General features: G+C 35.8%; 1 protein-coding gene across 2 annotated transcripts in view; it reads left to right on the plus strand.

Moving 5' to 3' along the window:
• Positions 1–1,445: 1,445 nt before the first annotated feature.
• Positions 1,446–13,261, plus strand: part of LOC123680131 — a 126,928-nt gene continuing 115,112 nt past the window's right edge. The window contains exon 1 of one of the 2 annotated variants that reach the window (XM_045617843.1): positions 1,446–1,976. The gene's annotated coding sequence lies outside the window, so the exon portion shown is untranslated. Of the gene's footprint in view, positions 1,977–4,841; positions 4,863–13,261 lie in introns of those variants that run through there. The other variant, XM_045617844.1, reaches the window with a different exon arrangement.

Here is a 13,261-nt window from a genome sequence, read left to right on the forward strand (position 1 = left end):
TAAGTCATTCACATTTCATCACCAGCCACCAACCGTTTCCACAATGGGGTTATTTTATTGCGTTTCAGCAGCGATTCGCAAATGGAAATTCGGTCCAAGAGGTTTTTTGCAGTAACTCGTGTGGTACCCATACATCTAGCTTCTTCTTGAGACCAGCCTTTTGCAAATGGTTCAAAAAGGTTTTTTATCCAATCTTCAACTCTTGAGCAATGGAAACAGGACCCGAAAATGTCCTTGATTTTGTCGATATTTTAGACAATTGGTCTCCAGCATCAAGCATCTTTGACATAAAAATTACCGGAACGGAATCGACGAAAACAAAATTGCGCGTAATTGGCTATTACAGTATCAAGAACATAAACACTATTTAAATTTTCAGCCGCTTGGCTCGCATTTTCGCCTTTATCGAAGAAAAACTCAAATATAACGTATTTTTTCTTTGTTATTTTGTCCATCTTCAACGCGCGCTGAGTAAACTTATCACAAAATTGTCGCAAAAGATTATGTAGTACAAATCTCATCTTTCTAACGCCATGTTGTGGAACCCGATCGGACTTATAAAACGCGTAATACAGATAACTAAAGCTATCTATTGGAAACAAAAAATTTAAAACTTCATGAGTGCATATTTTTCGGGAATTCAGGATACACTTTTATAGTTATAAGGTCCGCGAGGGGGGGGCCATGGCCCCCATGGCCCCCCCCCTGGATCCGCCCCTGATGGATTCAAGACCTTAAAGATGGAATTCGTGAAGTTTTCGAGGACATACAGCCGCAAAGGTGCAAATTGGTTATGGAAAATGAAATAGAAATGGTACTGCGTTTTCCATCATTAATGGCATACCTTTCTTTTCAAAATTAAAGAAAAATTAATTGATTTCCTTAAGATATCCTCGTTTTTTTTTTAATTTCAAAATTAAACCTCTTATTGGAAAACCTTATATTTCTACCCTTAACTAATGTTGTGTAGTGGACTCTGATCTTATGGAATTGGAACCAGTGGCGTCAGTAGAGATGGGACTAAGGGTAACCCGGCCCCCCTTGAATTATTGACATAATATGATATAATGTTGAATAAAACGGATTAATGAGACTTTCAACAGATAACATTTTGGATATTAATAACTTGGATGATTAATAATTTCCACCAGTGGCAGCGATAATCAGAGGACTTTAATAAAACGACCCCTATAACCATGTAGGCGCTCCAACTTCCTAGGGGTGCATTTTAGGACGTAGGTTGATACGAACTTTTTTCATCATCCGGACCTCTGCAATCAAATCCCGGAAAATATACATCGATAATCCGCACACCCTCTATATACGCGGAAGCTGATTCACACCATCTCCCCAAAAAATCGTCAACTACCAGATTTTCCCATTGTCTATATCCCCGCTCCATCTATTTCAGTCCAACCCGGTCATAGAGACGTATGAAAATAATTGCGAAATATGTTTGGTATCCACCAGAGCCGCTGTCAGGTCCAACGTATAGGAAGTTATATTTCGAACACATGCCTCCAGGCGGCGCATGCGCACCGGTCGCCAAGAAACGTAAAACGGGGTAGAGGGATGAAAAGAGACGGTTCGGGGGTAGGCGAGAAAAGAAAGGACGCATAGAAAAGCGCGGCCCAAGCTAGGACGTACGGCCGTACTCCCCTGGCTCTAACTCCGCCGACTAGAATGGAAAAGTCGATTCTATAGTTGATAAGTTGAGGTCGACAGCGGTCCCAGGTCTGTGAGCTTCACATTCGCTGTCAAAACGTTCGCGTTTTGTGGCCGATCTTCGCCTGAATTTCTGTGGAGGGACTTCTTTCGTTTTGTGTTTGTGATCAGTGGTTTGATTTTTATTTACGGCTAATCGTGACGTCCGCGAGGGAATTATGTTGTGCGGTCTTCGGGAGTGCTGCAGCTGTTCTTATTGGGTTTTTTAGGAATATATATGGAGTGGCCAGAGAAAATTTCAGGGAAAAATGGTATGTTAACGTTTCTGAGTTTTGCCCGCTCAAACGCACTTGATGTGGTGTGTAATCGAGCGGCAGCAGTGTTTGGCCTGTAAATATCAATATTTCTGCTCTGTGGTATTGTTTTTATTTATGTCATTTGGCGATGTGAAGGTTAAATATGCGAATTATGTATTGGACTCCTTGATTCCATTCTCAAATCAATAAGATTATGGAATAGATTAATTTAACGTGAAAAAATAATGATTGAACTAATATCTTTGTGCAAATTTCGATTATTGTTGATGCAGAATATTCCTCCTTAAATATTGTCAAAACATGATCATGTTATTATATCAATATCAATTTGAAATACATATTTCATCCTTGAGAACAAAAATAAATGAAAATCGCAAATTTATAACTGTAAAGGTTGATTTTGTTTCAATTTTTAAAAACACCTCCAAAACAATCAAGTTCTTGAACGAAAGGAAAAACAAAAATAGCTTTTGATTGAATATAAAGACTATTGTTGTAGGTACATTATTGTCCCTATCAGATGGCTTATGATATCTTCATACATATTCCATTAATATTCAATATAGTCGGTTTCAATATTCGATTCAGGCTGTTTCAATTTTAAGCTGAAATCAATACTACGTAATGGTTTAACCACAATACTGAAATAATAATTATTATTGATCTTCACGGTTGTGAAATTATAGCTCCTCTTGTTCGAAGTTAAACGTGAGGATAGTTTTAGATACACAGAATAGATAAAAGAAACATAATTGATGAGTATACCTAATGTTTGTTTATAATTGGTGAGCTTTGAGTGCCTTAAATATTAACAAAATATACTTTAAATGAATGAAATACATTGTAATCAATCTACACTAATAAATATAAGATGGTGCAATAAATATACATACAAATGGGTCCTCTCTACAAAAAAAGAACCGTTTTATAAGGTAAAAGTGTTACTTTTGTGGCGGAACAATGTTAAACGACAATAATACCAACCAAATTCTAGTACACGATAAAACATGGTATTTTCTTCGTAAATGGTATTCTAACGATAAAATTGAGAGAATATCTAAAAAACATTGATAGACTAGGTTACTTGATGGAAATCCTCGTGTGAATCCATTTGAATTCAAATATCAAATATGACTTATTATAATTTCCACTATTTTATTATGGTAATAACAATTGGTTCGCTAAACATAGTAGCTTCTTTAGATTTCTTACTTTTTAAATAATGTAAATCAAAATGTAGTTAATTTGAAGAAGATAATGTGTATCGAAATTATTTTTATTTCACCTAATAAAATAGTGGAAATTGAATTAACTCGTATTTAATATCAATATCTTGAGAAATTCCAGTGCAGCAGATGAATTTATAAAAATGAAAACTTAATTTCTGTGGTTACTATTTTTTTTTGCTCTGGAGGCGAAAAAATTTTCGATATGTATTTCAACATAATTCTGATCAGGAGTTTGTGCATTCTTGATGCAATCAGAAAAAATAATATTCGACCTTAAAGCCGAAGATGTTCACAAAAGGATGAAAAATTTACAAATAAATTTTGAAGTCATTTTTTACGACACTGGATTTGAATGCAGCTTTTGATGATTCTGTTGGTGATCTATTTCTATTGAGATCAAAATTCTGTTGAATAAGGAAATGTATCGGGAAGTGTATTGAATTATTATTAAAATAATTGTAATTTTTCCATTGACATTATCGTTTATAAAGTTCAAAATCTTCTCTTCTTGTCTCATTCCTGTGATTACACTATACAATTTGAGTCCAAATTGGTAACCCTCATACCAAAAACCTAAAATCAACAATTTTCAAATAGAAATTGCAAAAACAAATAAATACTGCGAAAATCAAAATTCCTCGTAAAATCCATATTTGAACTTCAAACATTCGGTATCTCGGAAAATAGCAATATTTGTAGAAGGCATGATGGGCAGAATCACCATATTATTTTGAGTTCTAGAATCTACTTAGAAATTCTTAATGAATCACCCTGTATGATTCAATTGGAGTCCAATCCAACAACTGAAATGAAAACGGTGAACAAACCATTGTGTTTTATTGGCACTGCCTCATTATCATCTCGTCCTGTATATTTTTAGAATGTTGCATCCTTTCCTTAAAATTTCCACCTCCTAATCATTTGTGACACTTGGAATTGCAGTAGGATTAAAAAGACTTCTATCTATTTTTCTCACGTAGCAGCTAAATTTAATCTTTACGTAGATATTGGATGAGTTCATTGTTCCCTCATTTAAGAAGGTGGTTTTTTCGAAAACACGTATTCAGGGTGATTCAACGTTTAGCAGGGAAGTTTTACTAATGAATTATTTAGGAAACTAGTGAATCTGGCACGCACAAAATCAAGAAATTAATTTGTTTCAAATGCAAAATAACATTTCTCTACCAATTGTAATTCCATTCTATGACCGGTCTGTCAAACAATATTCTGCAAGTTAACTTCGATTGCCAAAGTCACATAACCATAGAAAAAAAGACGTCTACTGTCAGATGATATTACAGGACACAAAAAAAAATTTTAGGTGTTTTTCGAATGAATCCAAAATCAATTATCTGTGTTCCATCAGTTGATGTAATTATTGTAATTGAATACATGATAACCTGACCCCAACTCCCTAAAATCGATTCAAAGGTCATAATACCATATAATTCGAACAAAACATCTCCCTATCACAATCGGATATTGATATGGTCATCCTTCTCAACTTATTCAAGTGGTTAGATTAGTTTATAACAGAGTTTGTTGACACTGATAAGAGGTTTAATATTCCAAGCACACTCTCAACAGTCAATTGTATTCAAACGATATTATGTTCTTGGAGTTGTATAATTGAATTTCAACGAAGAGGTAGGTGAGTATAAAAGTTTCCAGAGATTGCATTGAAAGTGTTAACATTGAAATCCAAAGTTAAACGTTGCGTATATTTAGAGCAAATTGAATTTGAGTTATTCGAAAACATTTCTACCTGAATATAACACTGAATAACTTCAGGAGCACCAGGGTTTTTCTGAATTATTCGTGTTTCATGTGCAATCTATATTTCCCATTCATCCTAAATAATATAAGAACCCTTATCAAAGCGAACCCCTGGCAGGACATATTTCAAAAGGTAAAGAACACCGAACAGACCTTTCCTTCTCAGGTATATTTATATCCTAAACTCCATTTTAGATGAAAGAGGACTCAAAAGCAATCAAGGGATGTTCTTTACACAATAACACTTCATTCAATAAGCTTAACCAGTAAAACCACATTTTTTATTAAAAATTCGAATTTATTTGTCGACATGTACTTCAACGTTTCTTAATCTTTTCAATATCCTTTCTGTATAGGATAATTCATCTTTGCTTTCAGAATAGGTTTCAATCTCGGCAATCACTAGATCTAGATCATTTGAGCCAAATTTCTTTACATGGTGCATTTTTTTGAGGTCTGTAAAAAGTCAGAAATCACTGAGAGTCGGATCTAGGAAATAAGCTAGTTGGTTAAAAAGAGGGAATCGCAATTTATTCAATTTGAGCATGATTTTTATCGATTTAGACAAGGAGCCTTGTTGAGAGAATTTGTTCATCTGCATTTGAGGACGTTGTTTTCTTAATTTTTGTACTCAATCGATACCATAACGTTATATTATATTCAATGTTGATGGTTTTACCCTTGTTGAGATAGTCATTGAAAAATATACTAAGCATCGAGCTTAGCATGTCCCAAAATAATAATAATATACATAGGCGTACAACTTTGCTTCCGCCGTTTTTTTCGAAATTCGAGGCTCAATTGTAAAAAACACTGGTTATACATTTATGATTCCAAGTATTGTCCATCGCTGACCATTACTTTCTCCCATCTTTCAGGCGGCGTACGTTCCCGCGTTGAAAAAACTGGTCACCTTTTGAAGCGATCCACGAATCGATCAATCTTTTTATTTCTTCATAAGACCGAAAGTACTGGTCAGCTAGGCCATGTGCCATTGATCGAAACAAGTGACAGTCCAAGGGAGCAACGTCTAGAGAATACGGAAGCTGGGATAGAACTTCCATTTCAACGTTTCCAAGTATGTCTTGACCACTTTCGCAACATGGGGTTGAGCATTGTCATGCTGTAAAATCATCTCTCTCGTTGTATTGCGGCCGTTTTTCTTTCAATTCTCGGCTCGAACGCATTAATTGCGTTCGATAACGATCGCCTGTGATTGTTTCAGTCGGCTTTTAGAACTCATAATACACTACGCCTAGCTAGTCCCACCAAATACTGAGCATGATCTTGGAACCGTGAATATTCGGTTTGGCCGTCGACGTGGAAGCATGGCCGGGATATTCCCATGATTTTCTGCGCTTGAGATTATCGAAATGAACCCATTTTTCGTCTCCAGCCACAATGCGATGCTGAAACCCCTTCCGTTTTTGCCTTGCAAGCAACTGTTCACAAGCAAACAAATGCCGTTAGACATCTTTCGGCTTCAAATCGTACGGCACCGAATTTGTTTGTTTCTGAATCATTCCCATGATTTTCAGGCGTTTTGAAATCACTTTTTGGGTCACTCCCAATGATCCTTCCAATTCTTGTTGCGTTTGACACGAGTCTCGTTCAAGTAATGCCTTCAATTCTGCATCTTAGAAAATATTTTCTCTTCCGCTATGCTGGTCTTCGACGTCAAAATCACCGTTCTTGAAGCGTTAAAACCACTCCTGGCACGTTCTTTCACTAATAACGGCCTCACCAAAGGTATTTTAGAGCATTCGATGAGCCTCAGCCGCGGATTTCTTAATCTTGAAGCAGAAAATTAAAACCTCCCGCAAATGACGATAATTTGGCTCGTAAGCTGACATGTTCAATCCAGAATAACTTTATGATGCAGACACAAATCGACTAATATTTCGATGGCGTTGTTTTCAAATACCTAAGCTTATTGTATGACATCTAGGATCTATTTATTTCGACTACCTCTTACCGCTACTACCATTGATTGCGCAACGGCGGAAGCAAAGTTGTACACCTAATGAAATTTCAAACAGTAGGTAGGAAGCTATTATAACAATGAAAACAAAAAATTCTACGTATTTGGTTTGTGATCCAAATTACAAGTTTTCTTCACTATTAACTAAAAATAAGAAACCTAACAAACCTATATTTCAAATTTGATCTTAATATCTGAAAAAACTGAAAGAGCTATGAAGATAAAATTGAAAAAATTATGAAACTTTATCGCTTTGCACTACGATAACGATATTAACTATCAAGTAATTCATATGGTGATAGCCAGGGTGATAGCTCCTATCGTAAAAGTACTATCATCTTAAAAATGAGCCTTCAAATCGATTTTAACAAAACCTAGTAGCCACTGTCGTGGTTAAGAAGAAGAAGAACTAAACCTGCGTTCATAGAATAAACAAAATTTGACAGTTGTTCTCGACGTTGCCTTCCAAATAATCTACTGAACTATCCAAACCAGCAAACAACATAATGTGTGTAATTCTATTGCATTATTAATTATGCTAATTTTGTTATTTTATGTAGAATAGTAAGTCAAGAAGCTTCTGCGCCGAGCGTATTGTTTGCTAACTTGATATCTAATCCCTTCATTCCCTTGTTTCGAAGTTGTTTTGCGCCACATTGTCATCAATTGGATTTTACGACAACTTACCAACGAACATCGAAAAAAATAAATTGTGCTTAAGCACGCACATTGTTCTTTTTCTAGTTTACAAAAGGTGACTAGTTTGTCCCCTATTAATAAATCAGAGAAATGTGGTATCATGAAGCGCAACCATAACATGGTTATTTATTCGTGAGGAACGCCCTATTGGTATATACAACTTAATTTTCTCTGACAGCAGTATACAGGTGAAAGTATGTTTTTTCATGCAACTAAATCTTTCAGATGACTAATAAATTGTTGGGGGAGTTTTTTTTTTGTGTTTGACTAGCGTGTAGAAGTGGTCAAATGTTATTTATTGGGGCATGTTGTGCCCTATAAGGTATCTATCTATTGGATTAGAGGGTAATATAATTGATTAGGGTTTTCTGAGCTGATGTTATAGCTGATCATGATGGATCTTTGTAATTGGAAGAAAAAACCACTTTATTTTTTGATACCATCTGTCGACTTTTAGTCTTCAAAATCAATGGATCTCGATGTTCGATGAACCGAAGAACGCAAAGAGTCTGGTAATTTTATTGTTGAATTATTAAGCGCTCATCAGCGAACAGATCGCACTTTATATCGTACCATAGAGTAATAAACAAAGATAGAGGTAGTATACGCAATTTTACATGTCCCCAACATGGTTAGATTACGTTGTCGGATTTTCGAACCCACAATTTTACTATATCATTATGAATGTATATTATATTCAATGAAATATATTTATTTGAGTGATTCCTGATTAAATATGCAAATTTTGAATATTTGGAATCCGATATTTCTCCTAATTGTCGAATTTATAATAAGCAGGATATTTATTGTTTTCTGTATTAACCTGCTGAAATCCAAGGTTTGGCAACTTTTGCTCTCCTAGTGTCATCGGTTGTTTCACGTCATTTGGCGCGCTTGAAGTTTGTGTTCTGATATTCTGGTGTTTATTTCGAAATATTTTGAGTTAATATGAGACGTTGATTCACCATGGGACATAAGAAGTGCGTTTGTTATGGAGAAACTCGCGAATTGAGTGTAATATCGTATCACTGATATGTTTTCATTTCCGCGCGCTTCATGTCAAATTTGATAGTTCATGTTGGGGACAAAATTTGCTGAAAATGATATATGCATCCTCTCTATCTATGTTTATTACTCTGAGTATCTGATCTGAATGAACACCCTCGGATGTTTTAACAAAAAACGCTGCATAGTGCAAATTTGATGGAACTTCTGTTTCTGTTAAGAAAATACTATCATTATATTTGAAATTTCGGAGTAAAATGAACGAAAAAATGAACTTCTGACTTAGCGCCCCCTATCGAAAGCAGCAAAAACAAATTTATCATAAGTATATTTTGTCCTCAATCAACAAGATATTATCTCTCAGACGAGATCTAATTTGCTCAAAAATGTTGAGCCAAACTGAAGTTACAGACATTTCAATCAGTCGGATTTCTCCCTTTCCCCTACCCTTATTTGATGTCGTAAAATCGAAAGTGACAATTCAAAAAGATAGAGAATTTCACAAGGATCACAGTGATGATATTTTTTCTTCAACTTGACTTGAAACATTTTCTAGTAAAATACATTTTTCTACTCGACGATAGCTATTAGGCCCCTAGCGGTAGAGGAAGGAACTTTAAAACAATTTCCAGTGTGTTTTCTTGTACACTTTATTGGTAAAAATTTTTACCGCAAGTCTCTACGATGAGTGGATCCTGAGATATAGCCGCATACCTCACTTATTTGCCCATCCTATACATACTTTAATTGTGATAGTCCAATAACGAATGAGTTTTTTCATTTATAATAGACCAGTAAAGTTTTGTTCTCATAAACTTTTAAAAAATTTCAAAACTCCCTATCATATTTTTCACGAAGAGTGCAACCTCACAGTTACAAGTAATAAATCTATGTACAGAAACTGACAGTTACATCGCCATTTTTCAAATGCAACCCAGTTGTAACTGCTCGTTTTCCTGGAGATGATGAAACCCAAGTTGCTAACTCTGGAAGCTAATAACTCATCTGCTAAACAGCAGAACGCCCACTACGTTGAACACATAGTTTCGAAAGCAAACTTACAAAAGCATTGTTTTAATTAAAACACTGGCATGGAAGATGGCTAAGTGAGGCAGGATGGGAACAGCTGGCTATTTTGTCGACTTTCCACATCCAGCTTCATTTTAACAAGCATCCACTGTAACCGATTTCCCACCGAAGTCCCATTGTAATCGTTTAGTTGTGGCTTGTAATCGTCATATGGACGATCAAAATTTTCGATTCAGTAGAGTAGGCACAACATATTATTCGAGATAAATAGTTGGAAATTTTTTAAGGGATTAGATTTTCTTGATGGAGGGTCATCCACTTCTGGTGTTTAGTATCGTGAAGTGCCATCTGTTGAGCATTTGCTAGAATACTGTTTTATGTGGTAGTAACAGGAGTGAAATTCCAAATGAGCTTTGGATGGCTTGAAATAGTATATTCTAAAACAAGTTGTAGAATGGGTTCCTATTATGAATGCGAAATTCAAAAACGAGCGACGAAGGAGCGAGTTTTCGAACGCATGAGTGTTGGAATTGCCTTCTGCAATGAGTATTAGACGATATATTCTCTATTTCAGTCAATTTTTATAAAATATTGTCGAAATTTAATGAAAAATTCAGATTATTCATCCTAGTGACTATTGTATTGTACCTCGGCAGTTTGTGTTACTGTTACGAAAATGACAGATTACGACATTTGAATTGTACGTTTCGAATTTTGAAATAATTTATAATTACGCATTAAATTTGTGAATTATGTCCGCGATTATGTTTGACAAAATCGATTTAACACCACAAGAATTAAGAGAAATTATATTATATTGACAATTGACGTGTGTGGAAATTTGATAACATCGGAAATCAGTGTTGACAACCACAAAACGAAATATACTCGAAAATATATAACTGAAAACAATGCTGTAATGAGTTCAGCACTGTTTTCAGTACTGCAATGAACTCTTTATGATAGTGAAATAGAAAAAAAGATTATTCGATTTTTGGATACTTCATATTTAACTCATTTCTAGATGTAAAGTTCGCGACACCCATAAGATGTTACAAAATGGCGTATGCGCTCGAAATAGATAACAGATCGGTCTGTTTATTGGAAACTTTGAGAGCTATTCACATGGAAATTGGCGCAAAAAATGGCTACTATACCATATTGATCCGACCAACTTTGAGACTATGAACGATTAGTGTTGAAAGCTGAAAATTTGTTGAAATTCATAATCTATATTACTGCTACGATGACATCAAATACATTCTGGTAGTTTGACAGAATGTCTTTGTTATTTTTTCAACAGAATATTATCTACATATTCTTTTAAGAACTGATGGGAACCTATTGCAAATACACTCTATTTCAAACAGGGATATGCTCGATAATCAGTAAGACTGAATTGATGTAATTAAATGAAAAAAAAACTCGCAAAAACTTCTGGTTAGTGCTTTTTTAATTTTTAGTATGTTTTGTTGGGATACAATAATCATGAACCTACTTATTGAGAAACAAACCAATAACGACTCAACAACGAAACCATAATAAAAATTAAGATGGGAAAAGCACAAAAGTGTTAGTGAAAGAACGTGCCTAGTGTGGTTTCAACGCTTCAAGAACGGCGATTTTGACGTCGAAGACCAGAATGGCGATGGAAGAAAGAAGGTTTTCAAATATGCAGAATTGAAGGCATTACTTGATCAAGACTTGTGTCAAACGCAATAAGAATTGGCAGGATCATTGGGAGTGACGCAACAAGACATTTTAAAACGCCTGAAAGTCATGGGGATGATTCAGAAACAAGGAAATTAGGTGGCGTACGAGTTGAAGCCGAGAGATGTTGAATGGCGTTTGTTTGCTTGTGAACAGCTGCTTGTAAAACAAAGACGGAAAGGATTTCTGCATCGCATTGTGGCTAGAGACGAAAAATGGGTTCATTACGATAATCCCAAGCGTAGAAAATCATGGGGATATCCCGGCCGTGCTTCCACGTGGACGGCCAAACCGATTATTCACGGTTCCAATGTTATGCTCAGTATTTGAATGGACCAGCTCGTGGGTGGTATATTATGAGTTGTTAGAACCGACTGAAACAATCACAGGCGATTGTTATTGAACGCAATTAATGCGTTTAAGCCGAGCATCGAGGACAAACGGCTGCAATACAACGAGAGACATGATCAAGTGATTTTACAGCATGACAATGCTTGACCCATGTTGTGAAAGTGGTCAAGACATACTTGGAAACGTTGCTCCGTATTCACCAGACGTTGCTCCCTCGGACTATCACTTGTTTCGATCAATGACACACGACCTGGCTGAACAGCACTTCCGGTCTTATGAAGAAGTAAAAAAATGGATCGATTCGTGGATCGCTTCAAAAGATGACCAGTTTTTTAACGCGGGATTCGTACGGTTTCCGAAAGATGGGAGAAAGTAGTGGCCAGCGATGGACAATACTTTGAATCATACAAGTATAACCTGTTTTTTACAATAAAGTCTCGAATTTCGGCAAAAACCGGCGGAAGCAAAGGCGAACGCTTATCACCTAATTTATACAAATATCTATTACTTTATTATTATTTTATTGAAATGAAATGAAATGCTTTATTCATCCTCTTTAACGCAAAGCGTATAGGGCAAGTTTAAAAATACAGATAAACAATGCAAAGATTAAATCTACATCAAGTTAGTATCTATCAAATATTCCTCTACATCTATACTTTCTGATGTTTTATATAGATCGTCTAAAAATCTATGAGATATTGTCTATAAAATGTTTTAAAGATGTGTTCGTGTTGTTTGGGCAGATAATAGGCTTTTTTCGCCAATATTACTTCAATCGATTAATTTGATCAAGATTGATACCAGATGTTCGGGTAGATAATTTATGAAAAGAATGAAAAGCAGTGGTCCTAGTAAAGAGCCCTGCGGAACTCCTTGGTCGCATACACGCCTGCTCGACAACTGACTGCCCACCTTTACAGACAAGGTACGCACAATAATGAAGCTGCATATCCAATCCAGGAAAACTCCTCGAAAGCCCAGAGAATAGAGTTTATTCAGAATGAACTTAGGTGTAATACAGTCAATTGCTCTCGAAAGGTCAAAAAACAGACCTGCCATATGGAGACCTTTATCGAGAGACTCATAGACGCACTCAAAAAACAGTATCATAATGAATGTCAATCGAGGATAAGGATCGAATCCATTAAAAGATAATAAACCATTACCGATCAAACAATGAAACCCAAACAACACAAAAAAAAACCCAAACGAAAATAGCTTCATACCCAAAAAACAATCTTACTTCTCCTCAAAACGTCGTAAATCAAAAAACGTTAAACCGCTAAAAGGGGTACAGGCTGATGGTATAGTCGAAGAATAAATCACCTCAATATTAACAATTTTAATAAACCAATAAAACGGCGGGTCGTTTCAACCCCACCGTCCCAGGCTCCGGGTATCGACCCCGGATAGAGAGAGGGTTCCCTCGATCCGGGCAGGCCTGGCTTTGAAGGAACTGGGCTATGCGAATTCGGCAGTCTTGGAGACAGCGTCCC

The sequence above is a fragment of the Harmonia axyridis genome, chromosome 5 (assembly GCF_914767665.1).
Source record: "Harmonia axyridis chromosome 5, icHarAxyr1.1, whole genome shotgun sequence".
Classification (NCBI taxonomy): Eukaryota; Metazoa; Arthropoda; class Insecta; order Coleoptera; family Coccinellidae; genus Harmonia; species Harmonia axyridis.